This window comes from Pteropus medius, unplaced genomic scaffold (genome assembly GCF_902729225.1).
Source record: "Pteropus medius unplaced genomic scaffold, Ma_sr-lr_union100, whole genome shotgun sequence".
In the NCBI taxonomy this organism is placed as follows: Eukaryota; Metazoa; Chordata; class Mammalia; order Chiroptera; family Pteropodidae; genus Pteropus; species Pteropus medius.
In genome coordinates, this window is record NW_024342645.1 from 103,827 (window position 1) to 118,821 (window position 14,995).

Here is a 14,995-nt window from a genome sequence, read left to right on the forward strand (position 1 = left end):
TTCACACTTACTTTGAAACATCTGCTTCCAAGGACACAGGCACAGACGCATCCCATGGCTCACTGTTTGTCTTCTCGATGTGACAACTTCAGTAGAATTATACTTTCTCTCATAACTTCTTTTATTGCCCTCCATATAACACACGAAAAAGGAAAACTACAAAGGATGACTCTGCTTTGTGCATGTAACACACCTGACTTGGTTCCCCTTTTTTTGAAAGAAATTTCAATGCATATGTACTGTTTAAGTTACTAACTAAAAAGTTGTCCACTAAATTGCTTCTATAGCTTTACCATCCTTAACAAAATCGCTCTTTATAATTTTTATAACATTTTATTAACTTTTTACCAAATAATCTGAAAAAAAGAACCTAATTAGAAAGTTTATTTTTGCAATGAAATTTTATCATTTCTAAAAGATTTTTTTCTGAAATTGAAAATGATTTTATTTGTATTTTGAAGCTTCCCAAATAAAACATTAGTGACCAGGTTTAACACACTATTGGCCACCTCAGATAGTGATAAAATATGTAACAAAGTGGGTGCACCTTTCAATGTCCACAAAGGTTCCTAAATAGCACAGATATTTTTTATGTATTGGCTTCCACTTTTTCTCAATGAGACAAACAATTTTATCAAAACAGACCATAAGTAAAACAAAAGCAAAAATAAAACTCAACCAAGATTCACTATTTTACATAAATAGAACTTGTTAAGTGAAAATCAAGCATGTTGATATTGAGTCAAGGATTTAACGATGCTGAATATGTAAAATACAAACAAGCTAGCAAACTAGTTATGTTAAATTGCACAATACCTAAGTCTTTTTTTTTTTTTTAGGTGAGGCAACCCTTGGTTGACCTCAAAGATTGCAAGAACCTTGTCAGTTTACAATCCATTATTATTATTTTTTTTACACCTAAGGCATCTGGTCTTCCTAAGTGGTCTCCCATACAAGTACTAACCAGGCCCAATACTGCTTAGCTTCTGAGATCAGATGGGATCGGGCTTGTTCAGGGTGGCATGGCCATAGACACAATATCTAAATCTTGAGTGGAGATTAGAAAACTGGTAATTAGTAAATAATATTAAAGTTATCATAGAAATACTAAAGTTATCACATAATTAAAGATAAAGAAAATCTAGTTGAATCCATTGCTATCTCCAGCCCGAGAAGAAATGTTAAGTGGAGTCCTTCGGGCTGAAATGAGAAGACGGCTGAGTAACTTAAAATCAAAATGAAGAAATAAAGTTACATAGGTAAAGATAAATATAAATAAGTTCATAAAATATATAAATATATAAACATATTTCTCTCTGATTCAAAAGAACACTACATGATATAAATATAATAAGTCTATGTTCATGAAAACAGTATATGAAGATGTAACCTGTGTGACAATAATGGCAAAAATGCTATTGAAATTAATCTGGTAGTAATCCAAATTAGCATGTTATGAATTAAAATGTTAATTGTAACCTCCAGAGAAACTAGTAAGAACATACTACAGAATATATAATAAAAGAAACAACATGGGAGTTAAGTTGTACACAAGAAAATAATAAAATACAGTAACGGACAAATTTTAGAATAAAAATGTAAAACTTATAGAAAAAATGATGAAATGACAGATTTCAGTGCTACTTGATTAGTCATTAAATGCACATGGATTATACACACCAATTAAGAGGCAGATATTGGCAGAGTGAATAAAAACTATGATCTATATGCTTTCTACGAGCCACGCTTTAAATTCAAGACACAGAAAAGTCGAAAGTAAAAGGATGGAAAAATAAATGCCAAAAGAGAACTAGTCTGGCATTGTTAACTTAAGACAAACTTTATGACAATTTTATTATAGAGACATATACGTCATTTCACGGTGACAAAAGGTCCATTCTTCAAGGAGATAATTATAAACATTTTCCAGTTAACAAGAGATCTCCAAAATACACAAAGCAAACTGACAGAATTGAAAAAAGAAACAGACCCTTCAACAATAATAGTTGGAGGCTTCATTTCTCAACTTTTAATAGTGGAGAGAATCTGTTATTTCTTATGATGCTGACATCAGCCCTGTGGGGTGGGCAGAGTAGGGGGTCGTGACTCATATTTTGTGGTTCAGGACACTTAGATTAAATGATTTATCCAGAGTTGTAACCACAGAACCAATCTAAAATGGTCTTGTCCTGATCCTAAGTTGTTTTTCAGAAATAGCAGAACAAGCCCTCAAATCATGCAGATGGACAGTCAGACATGCACACTAGAGAAGAAATTCACCCTAGAATAACCTTTCAATGTCGCCAGTTCAAAATCCACCTAGGACTACATACTAACCACACCCCACCCCCAATTCAAACATGTGATGCATAAAAGGTTGTGATTCCCAAGTACCTAGACACTAGGCTCTTATTATGTTGAAACAATGTAATTCTAGTAGAATATACACAATTTCCCCTGCTTCTTCCTTCAAATGTAGCACGAAAACCCTCTGTGGAGTGGTAGATTTAGCCTTACCTCCTGTCTCCTTGTGGTTCAACTTAACAATAAAAGCTTTTTTTTTTTTTCTCTCAGAATCTTGTGCTATAGCATTGGCTTCTATGTGTGTTGGGCACTAAGTCCTTGCTCAGTAGCAGTCACAACAATGAGTGATGGATCTGAGGCAGGGGATATAGATGGTTCCCTGGGGACAAAGATCTCTGAACACCTGAACATGAGATCATGTCCTGAATGCCCAAACCAAGAGTTCTCCTCACTCCCTTTCTACATCCTGCTGTCCCAAGGTTGCTCTGGGGAGATACCTGGTGCCCCGAGGAGATGCCTGGCCCAAGAGAATGGCTCTGTATTTTTTCTTTTTCTGGCTCTATGTTTTTTCTTTTTCTTTTTTTTTTCATGATCATTTCAAATTTAATGAGTACATAGGTGATGTTTGTTCCTGGCTCTAAGTTTCAAAACTTGACCCAAAATACAATGCCTTTCCTCCAAATGAAGACACACTGGATGGACTGGGGGATCCAAACATGCGTCCACCTCTCCCTCACTTGCCCCCCGCCCCAGCACATGATTCTACCAGCTGCTTTGCAGTGAGACTTCCTGGTGGTCAGGTGACCATCCTGAGAGACCAGTAGTCTGCTTGGCTCCCAACTGCCTCGGAACCCAAGACATTCTAACCAACTGCCTACCTGACAGTTGCTCAAAGAACTAGCTTCGCCTTGAACTGACCAAACTGGGATGAGCAGTTAAAATTAGTTACCTGGGAAAGCAGTCTGCTAGGCTGGGATTTGGTGGCTTAATGACTGAAATCCACAGCACCCAGGATCTCACTGGCCATTGACCTGAGCAGCCTGGACTCAGGTCTGGCTGAGAGCAGGTGGTGGTTGTACTGGCTCTGAGTTGTGCCTCTTCCCCGCCCAAGTCTTTCTTCACCATACCCCAGACTCTGCTGCACAAACAACAGTTTAGTGACTGGACTCTACTGACTGGTGTTATTTCGGCAGCACCTTCAACAAGAGCGGGTGGAGAGCAGGGGGCATTTGTACTTCTACCTGTCCTTTGGCTGGGCACCCATTTTCATGCTGCTGAATTACTGCTGGGGATGGCAGCAGATTCTCTTGACTGTAGACGATTTTCATGCAAATTCTTTGAATCCTTTATGATCTTTTCTTTTTGTAACTGAGACATGATCCTGTAAAATACACTAAAAATAGTAGAAGAGTCAATACATTGCTGGCAGGAGAACAGTGGGAAGTAGGAATTCATTCTCAGGTCCCACCTCCGTTCTCCTTGTTCATCAGCTGCCTAGGGGAGCCAGCTGAATCTAACTTGTGCCTAGAGGAGGGGGTGTTAGTGAATGCAGTCAGCAGTAATGCAATGGCTTGATGTAGAGCCAGAGGAGAGAAAGAGCAATCAGGGGGATCATTTTACAAACTATATAAACGTCTAACAAATATACTGTATACTTGAAACTAATAATAAAAATTTAAAAATAATTTAAGAAAAGAAGGGGTGTTGTAGTGTGGTGTGCTCTTAAAATACCCAGCACACCATTGCGTAGGGACATGACTTTGTTTCAATGAGACGATACAGAACGTCAGCACAGCACAGTGACTGAGCATGGGAGCTGGTGTCTGATGACCTGTATCACATCACACTAGAAGCCACACGAACCTGAAAAAGTCACTTAACTCTTTTGTCCTCAGTTTTCTGTTCTGTGATATGGAGCCTACTTTTTAGTATTATGAGGCTAAATATTAAAAAATTCAGAGAGAGCCTGAAGAAAAACGACTGGTCCTTCATAAGTGCTGCATAACCAGACAAATACTAAATGTCTGGAAGAAGAAGCAAGAAATGTGGTAGTGGCTGCCTCCAGAGAGGTCACTCGGGTGGCTATGAAGCAGGGGAGGATGGCAGGTTGCTTTCATCTTTACCATGGGGGTGATGTTTTACAGCTTATGGAGAGTATCGGTTATCATCTCCTATGATCCCCATGTCAGCCCTGGGATGTAGGCAAAGAAGGATCTGTGACTCATATTTTATGGTTCAGGGCTCTGAAATTTCATGATTTTAAGTGACTTCCCCATAGATGCAACTGCTGACAGGTGACCCTGGGACAGGAATGCCATCAGTTCACTGGAGACTGAGATCCCTGAACTCCCAAGTCCTCTAGATCAAACCCTGGCCTCCTGACGAAGGGCCACCCTCCTTCCACTCCCCAAATCCTCCTGCACCCTCCTGCTGCAGGGGGACAGACCACTGGTGTCTGAGCCAAGAAAAGGGCACATGCTGGACCCAGCCTTTATCCTTACGTTTCAATCCCTGACCCAAAAGCTATGACGTTTCCTCGAAAGGAAGTCCTTTGAAGGACCAAGGGGTCCAATTGTGTGCCTCCTCCCTCAGCACCTTCACGTATCAGCACCTCAAAGTGAGCCTCCTAAGGATCTGACCAGGAAGGTCTGTGTGGTTCCCAAGAGGCTGAGTGCCCAGGCCTTTCCCAACCTATAGTCCACATGGCAGCTCTGACGAGTTAGCTTGGCCGTCAGTGACCAGCCCCGATAACAGTTAGTGCTGATATGTGAGGACAGTAAGCTGCTGGGCCAGTGCTTTGGCGGTTTAGTGGATGAAGCTGGCAAGCCCACTGTCTACCGACTATTGTGAGCAGCCTGAGCTAAGGCCGGACTCTGCTGCTCCGGTTCTGAGTGTTCACCTTCCCTTTCCAAGTCCTTCTTCAACAAAATTCAGTCTCTACAACTGCCTTCTTCCAACGTAGACCCGGCAGTGACAAGGGACAGAGTCCCATGTCCTCTTAAAGGGACCCCACCTTAGCGACAGCCTGTGACCTCATACCAGAACTCTCGCAGAAAACCACCAAGCCCTCCTAATCTATGTCACCCAGTGTTCATTCCACCTACTTGAAGGCTCTGTCCCATCTCACAGCTCTCCCAGGCGGCACTGAAACTGATATGGACAGTGATCTGTCCATATCAACCCATGGACATGCCCCATGAAATCCCAGTTTCTCTCCTTTTTGAAATCACTGGATTTAGACCGCAAATGTTTGGTTTTGGATTTTGACATCTACATCCCGGAGGGTTGACCTGTAATTCCCCTTGCCTGTCGCATCTGTTGCTGAGGTGGGATCAGGATTCTCCTGTTCTGGTGAAAGCAGTGTGGGTAGGTTTCCTCTGCGTGTGATCTCTGGAAGACTGTGAAAGAGACTGGCATTATTTCTGAACTATTTGGTAGAAATCAGAGGAAGCTACCTGGGACTGAAGGTTGCTTTGTGGAAAAATTTTTTTGCATTTCTTGTTTTTTATTTGATGTTTACTTCACATATTGTAAAGTACCCAGATCTTAAGTGTACAGCTTTGTTTTCTTAAAAATATAAAGACTTCTGTTGCCAACACCCAATTCAACATACAGAATGTCTCCAGCACCCTGGTATTCGCCTGTAGGAGATAAGAATACCTGACTTATTAGGTAACAAAAATGAAATCAGTTACTACATGTATGTTCCAAGCACAATGATTGCAGCTAATTAGCTCATTGTTAGTGTGGCAGCACCCTTGAAAGGTAGTACATCTAGGCAGGGAGCTGGGGGGAACCCAATGAGGACTTATGAAAGTGTGGGGCCAGGGCAAGCAAGCCGAGAAAAGCTTTTCAGAAGCATTTGGGCTTTCACGGAGTGAAAAACACTGCTACACTGAGTGTAGTGCCCATGATAATTTGTTGACTGCTACGTTTGTAAAGGGTGCTTTTTTATGTGTTTTTTTTTAATTAAAAAGTATGTTAAAATTAACTAGAAATGTTATTTAATATAAAAATCTTCTATATTAAATGTACATGTACCTAGAACTAGCACTAGATTTATACGATAAAAAATTAAACTCCTACAAAGGGCTCATGTCCTCAGTCCTCGGTCTTCACTGAAAGTCCCTGACGCTGAGGAAGCTCCACCCCCTTGGAGGCCTTGGCTGAGACCTCCAGGTTGTGGCCAACACAGGTGTCACAAGAACCTACAACACAAACACAGGTGCTCGAATCACTGGGGAGGCACAGAGACAGAGACAGATGGAGGAGGTGCCAGGGAGGTTCCTTGTGACCTTGGACCCCGACACCCCCAGGGGTCAGATCCGCAGGAAACTGGAGCTTTTTTCTGCTCTAGGCTGAGTGTGTTATCTGTTAGCTAAGAGTATCAATAAATGTCCTACTGGAGCCATTGAACCCGGGCGTTAGGCTAGGGTAGGCTTCAGGAAACTGGTCCTCCAGATAGTGAAACCAATACAGAGGAGAAGGGGGCTCTAGGACTCCAAGATGAAAAAGCTGAGCCCTGCCCCCTGGAGTCTAGTGAAGTGCAAGAGGTCTGATGATACAGGCAAGAGAGGTGACCCTGCCTCTCTACCCCGCACTCAATATGACCTACCTATCATGAGACCAGCACAGTAAAAATGGACAGAGACTTGGAAAGCTTCCTTCTAACCCTAATAATCTTTATTTTTCCTAACATCCCAATGCTTTGCCTGTGCTTTGCAATTGAAAAATCATGATGTTGTGGTAATAAATTTAAAAAGTTTTATGGCTTTAATGTATTTCAATGTGAAAGGTTACAAGAAACACTCCTGTTTAAAATGTAATGAAACCAATTATATTTCTTTTATTTACACATTAGGAAAAGAAAAGAAACATTAGCAATTTGTAACATTACCCTTTATTATTGTATCCCAAATAGACATTGCATTGAGTTTCTTCATTTTTGTCTGTGTGTGGTTTGTTTGATTTTTACATATACTTGAACAGACAATAGAACCTCAGCCTGAAAAATGGTGCCATGATGTCACTCACATCAACCGGAGGGCTTCACAGAGGCTGAGGGTATCCAAGGGTTGGACACCTCCAAGCTGGGTTTGGACCTTGCAGTGTCCCTTACTTGATGCTGGACTACCAAAGGCCCACAGGGATGAAGAGCTGAGGCAGGTGAGCTGCCCTGCTTTCATGAGGAGTCTGAGGGCATTTCCATACTCCTCCCCCTTTTCCCAGGAGGCCTGAAGTTGGAGAGGTCAGGCGACCCCCACCATCTCATCATACCTAGGGATAAGGGATCCAACACTGGACCTCCAGCTAGGAGATGCTCCCTGATGATCTTCAGGGTGTTAGTAGGGCACAGCTGGATCCTTCAGGGCAAGACAGTACATAAATCCAAGGGAGGCTTCACAAAGAATACTATGTGCACCAGGACGTTAAGCATGTGGTGGCCAACAATCCCTCTCCTCCAGATTAAGGAGGGAGCGGAGGGATTGGTTGGCAATCTTAGAAACTTATATGGCCTAAGAAGCATCTCCAGGAAAGATGTTCTCAGGACACCCTTCACTTGCCTTCACTGATTTTTACTATCCCCTTGTTTCCCTTGTGTGGTCACATGCAATAGCGGCCATCCCAGAAGAATCCTGAGTTTGATTGCGTTTAATAAAATCCTCCAAAAAGTTAAGAAGCAATGAAAAACATGCATATTTATTGTCTTACTCTTTTCATCCCAAGCATTCCAAGTTCACAATTCTTCTTCAGATTCTTCTTTTATCTGAATTCTTTCATCAACTCATTCTCCTAAAACACTTCCTAGGGAATTTTGTGAGCGCTGCAGGGAAGAGAAGAAACGTGCGTGTCAAGAGCCACCCACTGCAGGAAAATCATTGTGTGAGGGGTGCAGAGGGCAGAAACAGACTTCAGGGGCTCTGCAGCAGGGTGGGCCCAGCACTTCTAACTGCCCGGGCTCGACACAATTCAGTGTTACAGCCAGCACGATACTAAGAGAAGAAGGGAAGGGATGGAGAGAGATATTACAGAGTGATGATACCAGAACCTCAAGTGCAAGCATAAGATCAGGTTCTTTGGGATGAGAACCATATAAAGAGAGGTTGGGGAAGAGACACAATGAGGAGCTTATGGATAGGAAAGAGAGAACACAGAAAAGAGATGAAAGAGAAAGTCAATTTCCAGCGCTCTCTTGCTTACTCTGTTAGAGGCTTCATCACCCCCAGGGTGGTCTTCGAGTGGACAGGGGCAGCAACGATGTCGGGTGGCCATGGGAAAAGAAAAGGGAGAGTTAGAGTCGAGGTGAGAACACCGCGTCCTGCTGCTCCTGGGAAAATGTGGCCCCATTCCAGGACCCATTATTGTCCTTATCTCTACACTCCTCCTCCAGTGACTCCCTGGCCCTGCTGCCTGGAACTCTGTCCTGGGTCTGGTCAATATCAGGTGTCCAGGTCAGCAATGCTGTGGGAGAGAAAGTGTCCTCTAGAATCCTGCTGGGCATGGAGGGTCTGGAGAGGCAACTGGACACAGGCCTCTCTCACATGGAAGCACATTCAGCACCTCAAACGTGGGTGACGTGTGGAGGCTGAGATGAGCACAATGATACTGAAGCAATAGCTGTCATGCCAGAGGAATTGTTCTTTCCCTCATGCATCTCTGGGAGTGCCCTTTAAATGAGGAGGAACCGTGAGCACAGAAGCACAGAGGTGCTGCTACACATCTTTGACATTAAAAGGAGAGAGTTTCCTTCTCATGCACCACCTGGCATGCAGTAGCAGAGCTTTGTTCTCAGTTTAACTGCCTCTGAGGCAGTACTTGTGTCCCACTAGAGTATGTCCATCACAGGCCAATAATGAAAGCAAAACTATGATCTCCTACATACAATACCAGGGAGTGCTAACCGATCGATGCCAAGCTCTGAGATTTCACTGGGGCAGTAGGAGGAAAGAGCAGACTCGTGGAAAAGATCATTTTTAAACAGCAAAGCAAGAAAAGAGGATGACTCTCAGAGCCTATGGAAACAATTCCTCTTCCTATGACATCATTAAAAAGGGAAACAAACGAATCTGACTTCTATGCACATCTCCTTTTTCCCATCCGATTTCATGTCCCCTTCCTCAGTCTTCCAAGCAGCACGGGCCACGCAACTATTTCCAGGTCCCTCTGCTCTGGGCTTCGACCTCAGTGTTGCTACCTACAAGAAGAGCTTTCATCCCCGCTGCTGATGTCGGAGAAGCTATCCGACACCTAATCTTTAGAAACAGACATTAGCAATAAAGTTATTAGAAAGAGGAGCTCACCCTTTCCTCCTAGTTTCCTGGAGGCTATGGTGAGTCATAATGTATTACTCTGAACTTTCCTCTAATTCGCAGGGTTCCCTGGGCTCTCTGGGGTCAGAACTCTTAAACTAGATGTTGGTCACAGATGAGAACCTTCAAATGAGAGAGATGCTGAAGGAATCACCTTTCAACTTCTCATTTCTCCTTTTCCATGATCACTCCTGCCTCTAAAATATCAATCTGACATTTCAAGTGTTATAGGTATACTCGAAATGGGCCTAGATGACCGACGAATTGGATGTTTTATTTTAATTCACTGCAGAGCTGCTCTGTCCCTCCTTGCAATGCACGATGTCCCCTGTGTCCTGCTAGAAGGGGTGCCCAGTGCCGCCCTGACACTCAGTCCTGAAAAAGAAATCTCAGTTCTCTTCTCATTGGACGCCGTGTTCCTTGCTCAGCACATAAAGTCCATAGCTTGGACGAGAGATGAAGGCAGATTTTCCACATGAGAATGACACTGTGTATTCTTAGCAAGAGTGTCTGAAGATAAATATTAAACCTCTTTGCAGAAAGTCACAGTGAATTGCTCCCAAATATTCTTGGAGGCTGCTCCTGGCTCAGATTCCTCCAGAACATGGTATGGCATGGTGCTGCACCGGTCCACCTGCAAAAGATGGGAGCCCTGCCCAGCACTCAGCTAAAGGGTGTGTGTGTGGGGGGGAGTCATTCAGAGTCCTTTAATGGAAAGACGTTGTGAATGAAGGATGTGGCAGCAGTGACACATCATGACCATTCAAAATGCCATGAAACATACTGAGAGGCGATGTTCATTACTAAATGAACTTGTTATTGACATAGTAACAGGGACTCTGAAACAGTTTGTCCATTACAAACCCAGAGAACATTGTCCTGGGCAGTGATGGGATTTGTGTCCAGGTTAAATAAGGTATATACTTGGCATAAAATTAATGTACACATTCAAACTGTACAAGGTGATGAATACATACACTTACATACCTATCCACTCATGATGCAATGTTGAAGGGAATGTTTATTAGAAAGTTGAGACCAGCAACTATGTTCTTCACAGTGACACAAATCAAGGGAAACGCATAAAACACAAAAAGTCAAACACACACACACACTCATTGTAACAAATATATCTTATAAAATAAACACAAGATGTTTTTAATAAGGGAAACTGGTGGGGTGGGATATGAGAACTTTGTCTATTATCTAGTCAACTTTTAGGTTCACCTAAACCTGTTCTAAATAATACCCATTCATTTTTACAAATCTGGAGACTATATCAGGGAGACGTCTATTCAGATAATGTTGCAAAATGGCTAATGTGTAAACTTGAACTAGAGACCTTGTTTACTTTTGAACATGAATCAGATTGTGAGTTGTCAGAGCATCCTGACCTCCATGGTGGCAGCACCACCGATGGACTGAATGTACGTGTACTTGCACCCGCGAAGTAAAAGAAAAACATGGCTTAGCATTTTTACAAATTGTGGGTCACTTAAATATGGGACACTGAATAATTTTTCTTGAAGTAACTTAGCCAGCATTATTTCCACACTACCTTTATCTGAATCATAAGTATGGATGGTGACATCTTGTGAGAAGCGGACTCTTCTGCTGCCCTCCCTCAAGGTTTCTAGATGATCATCCTCCTTATCACAGCAATCTGAGAAATGCATGACATTACAGAGAACTGTAGACATCTTGCTGGAAGGTGGCCACAGGGAAATTAGGAATAATTTATTCACAGCTGCCCAGAAGACTCTCCTGAAGCCGGGTTAGACTTAGGAAGATCATGCAGTTTGGTGTGCTCGTAAAACACCCATCAAACAGATTTTGCGGGCTAATTCCTTAGGTGTGACATTATAGCCACAGCAAAGCACAGTGACCGCATCTAGTTGTCTGGGATCCAGTCCCATTTAGAAGCTGCAGGCACCTGGGAAAGTCCTGCAGACCCCTCGGGGCCTCAGTGCCCTCTTCTGAGCTGCGGAGATGTGAAGACGGCCCACTTATTAGTATCATTTGATTGATTCTGAAGAGCTCCACAAAGCAAGAGTCCAAAGAGGCACCAAGACCCTGGAGCTCTGGTGACCAGGTTCTTGTCTTAGGCCATGAGAAGGAATTCAAGAACACGCCAAACAACGAGCTGGAAAGCACAGCTTTTCCTAAAGCAACAGTACATGCCTAAGAGAAGAGTGCAGGCAGATCTAAGAAAGAGAATTCAGTTTTGTTTCCTTAGGGATGGGTGTTTCCCAAGGCTAACCAGCCTGCCTCCAGGTCTTGGCTTCTTTCCTATGCAACATGGAGGGGAGGAGGCCCTCTATCTTGTCTCCTGGCCTTGACTTGATTCTCATGCCAGAGTCTCATGCTTGAAATCAAAACAAGGAGAGAGCTGAGTAGGGACTGAGGAAAAGTTCATGGAGTGGGGAATTTTATCTTAGCTAATTATCTTGCCCCATAAAGAGGCTAAAAGTGTACGCAGGTCAACTTTCAGAAAAATGAATGGCTGGTGCTATGCAATTGTTCTATAAGCGATCAATCATTGAATGACTGCAAGTAGAAGCTAGACATTCGGTAGTGGTTACATCCAGAGAGAGGACTTAGATGTTTCCACAGCGAGGGAGGGCGAAAGGTTACTTTTCATCCTTTTCACAGGCGTGATGCTTTATAGTTCATGAAGAGTATCTGTTGTCATCTCCTGGGATCCCCCATCAGCCGTATAGCAGGTGAGGCAAAGCAGGAGCCAAGACTCATGCTTTACTGTGGGGTGTGTAAAAATTTAGAGAGATTAAGTGACTTGCCCGGACTCACAACAACGAGGAGTGATAGACTGGTGACAAAGATGTGGTTGACATTCGGAGGACAGAGGTTCGGAACCCCTCTGACACCTGACTTCATTCCTGGATACCTGAAGCAAGAGCTTTCCTCTCTGTCTTTCTCCAATGCTCCTGCCCCAGGTTTCTGTGGGAGAGAGGTGATGCCCTGGATGAGGAGGCTGAACCACGAGGAGTCCAAATCTATCATGCAGTCTCTAGCTCCTACCTTTCAGTCTCTGATCCCGAATATAATAGTATGCTTCCAACAAAGCCCCTTGGAGGACCAGGGAAGTCCCAAGTTGAGGCCATTCTCCCCCAGCGTCTGCGCACTGTCAACTGTCTAATACCCAGACCACTGGAGCCTGAGTCACCGGTGGTCTGGGTGACTCCCAAGCCAACTCAGAACATTCTAGACTACATGCCACATGACAGATTTGCCAAAAACTACCTTCTCTTTCATTGACCAATCCTGCATGAGCACTTAATGCCCACGAACCGGGAAACTGGCATTCTGCGTTGGTGCTTTGGTGATGCAGTGAATGAAGGCTGAAACCTGCACTGTCTGCTGACTGTTGGTCTGAGCAGCCTGTGCTATGGCTGACTGACAGCGGGCAGTGGTGTCACTAGTGCTGAGTGTGCTGCCTCCCTGCTCATTCCTTCCTCACCACGGTCCAGTGTCTACAAACTCCTCATACCTTCCTAGCCCCTGCAGTGGCTGGGGATAGAGTCCTACGTTTTTCCAGAAGGATTTCTTCTTAGCCACAGCCTGTGACTCCACCGTAAGGCCCTCCTTGAGAGTCACCCAGACTCTCCTAACCTCTGCCACCAAATGTTCATTCCACCTACCCAATGGTACTGTCCTTTTCTACCACTCTCCCGGGTGGCACCCAAATGCATCCACCTTGGACATTCTCCTTCATAAAATGTCAGTTTCCTTCTTTGCTCAAAATTTCTGGACTTAGACTGCTATGTTTGGTTTAATATTTTGGCATCCACTTTCAGAAGAGTTGACCCATAATTCTCCTTTCCAGTCATGTCTATTACTGGGACTCTCCTGATCCAGGGAAAGCAGTATGGGTGTGTTCCCTGTGTATCCATTCTCCGGAAGAGTGTGTATAAAAGTGACACTAGAAGATGTTACGTTTTTCTAAGTTTAAAAAATTATTCAGCCAGCCCTCTTGAGAGCACAGTCAGAAATATAAATTAACACAACAAAAGTATAAATGCATTTATAACTCTGTAGGTATATCAGAAGTGGTGGACACGATTTTAAAAAGATGAGAAACATATTTTCAGTCAAAGCTAAGCAGCTCCTTTGAAAGAGCAGCATTCAGAAGGTCGATATGAATGTACCTGCACTACAATTATGATGTCCCATCTTTGGAAATTGAGGTGTGAGAACCTAAGTAGTTTGCACCTGTTCCCTCTCAGCTCATGGAATGAAGTGACAGTTGGAATGGAAAGCTAAATGGGAGTCATCACAACACCATGGTGACAGGTCTACTCATCGAACGTTGATGATGAATGCCTTCTCTACACTCTGGGTCCAGCTGCTGCTGTCTAGACAAGTGTGCGTTTATAGAGATAAGAGTGGCATTTAAGAGTATATGTTTTATTTCAGAAAATGAACCCCAGACCCCGCATTATTATTCTATTTGTGAAAATAAGTTATATGATAGAAAATGGTTTGCCCGTGCAAATACAGTTGATAGTGAAAACTTGAGGGTGATGCAGAATATGGCGAGACAGGATGATTTCCCATAGGCATAGGTGTCAGACATGGGTGCATTCCCTCTGCCTATTTAATCTGTACACAGAACGTATCCTACAAAAGACTGGACTAGACTCAGTGGAAATAGGAGTGAAAGTTGGAAGATATAACGGTACCTTAATACATGCAGATACCATCTCACTGGCAGAATGTAGCAATGCCTGGAAAGGATTTACGAAGAAAACGAGAGAGTGTGATATCAAATAGCATTTGAACATCATGATCACAAATGATCATGACTACAGAAGAAACACATACAACTTTCACACGGACAATAAAGACACTGAAATGGTTCAAGGTGCCCCTGACCTTGCTTCCGTCATCAATTCAAATGGAGACTGCAGCCAAGAAGTCAAGAGAAGGCTGAGACTCGGAAGACTGGCAGTGGAAGAATTAGGAAAGATCACCACAAGCAAGGATGTGTCATTAGAGACCAAGGTCAACTGCACCCTTGTATCCCCAGTTACTCTGTTCTGATGTGAAAGCTGGCCTGTGAAGAAGGCTGACAGGAAAATAATTGATTCATTTGAAATACGCCATTGGAGGAAAGATCTACAGATACCAAAGGGTCGACAGACAGACGAACGAGTGGGTTCTAGGGCAAATGGAACCTGAAACAGCGATGGAGGCAAAAATAACAAAGCCGAAGCGGTCCTACCTCAGACACATGTGGGAAGTCAAGGTTCTCTGGAAAAAAGGAATAATGTTGGGAAAAATAGAAGGCAGCAGGAAAAGAAGAAGCCCTAATATGAGATGCGCTGACTCCATCATAGGAGCCATAGACATGAGTCTACAGG

General features: G+C 43.4%; 1 pseudogene; it reads right to left on the reverse strand.

Annotated features, from left to right (window-relative positions):
• Window positions 1-915: 915 nt before the first annotated feature.
• Window positions 916-1,034, reverse strand: LOC120605729 (uncharacterized; annotated as a pseudogene).
• Window positions 1,035-14,995: the final 13,961 nt, after the last annotated feature.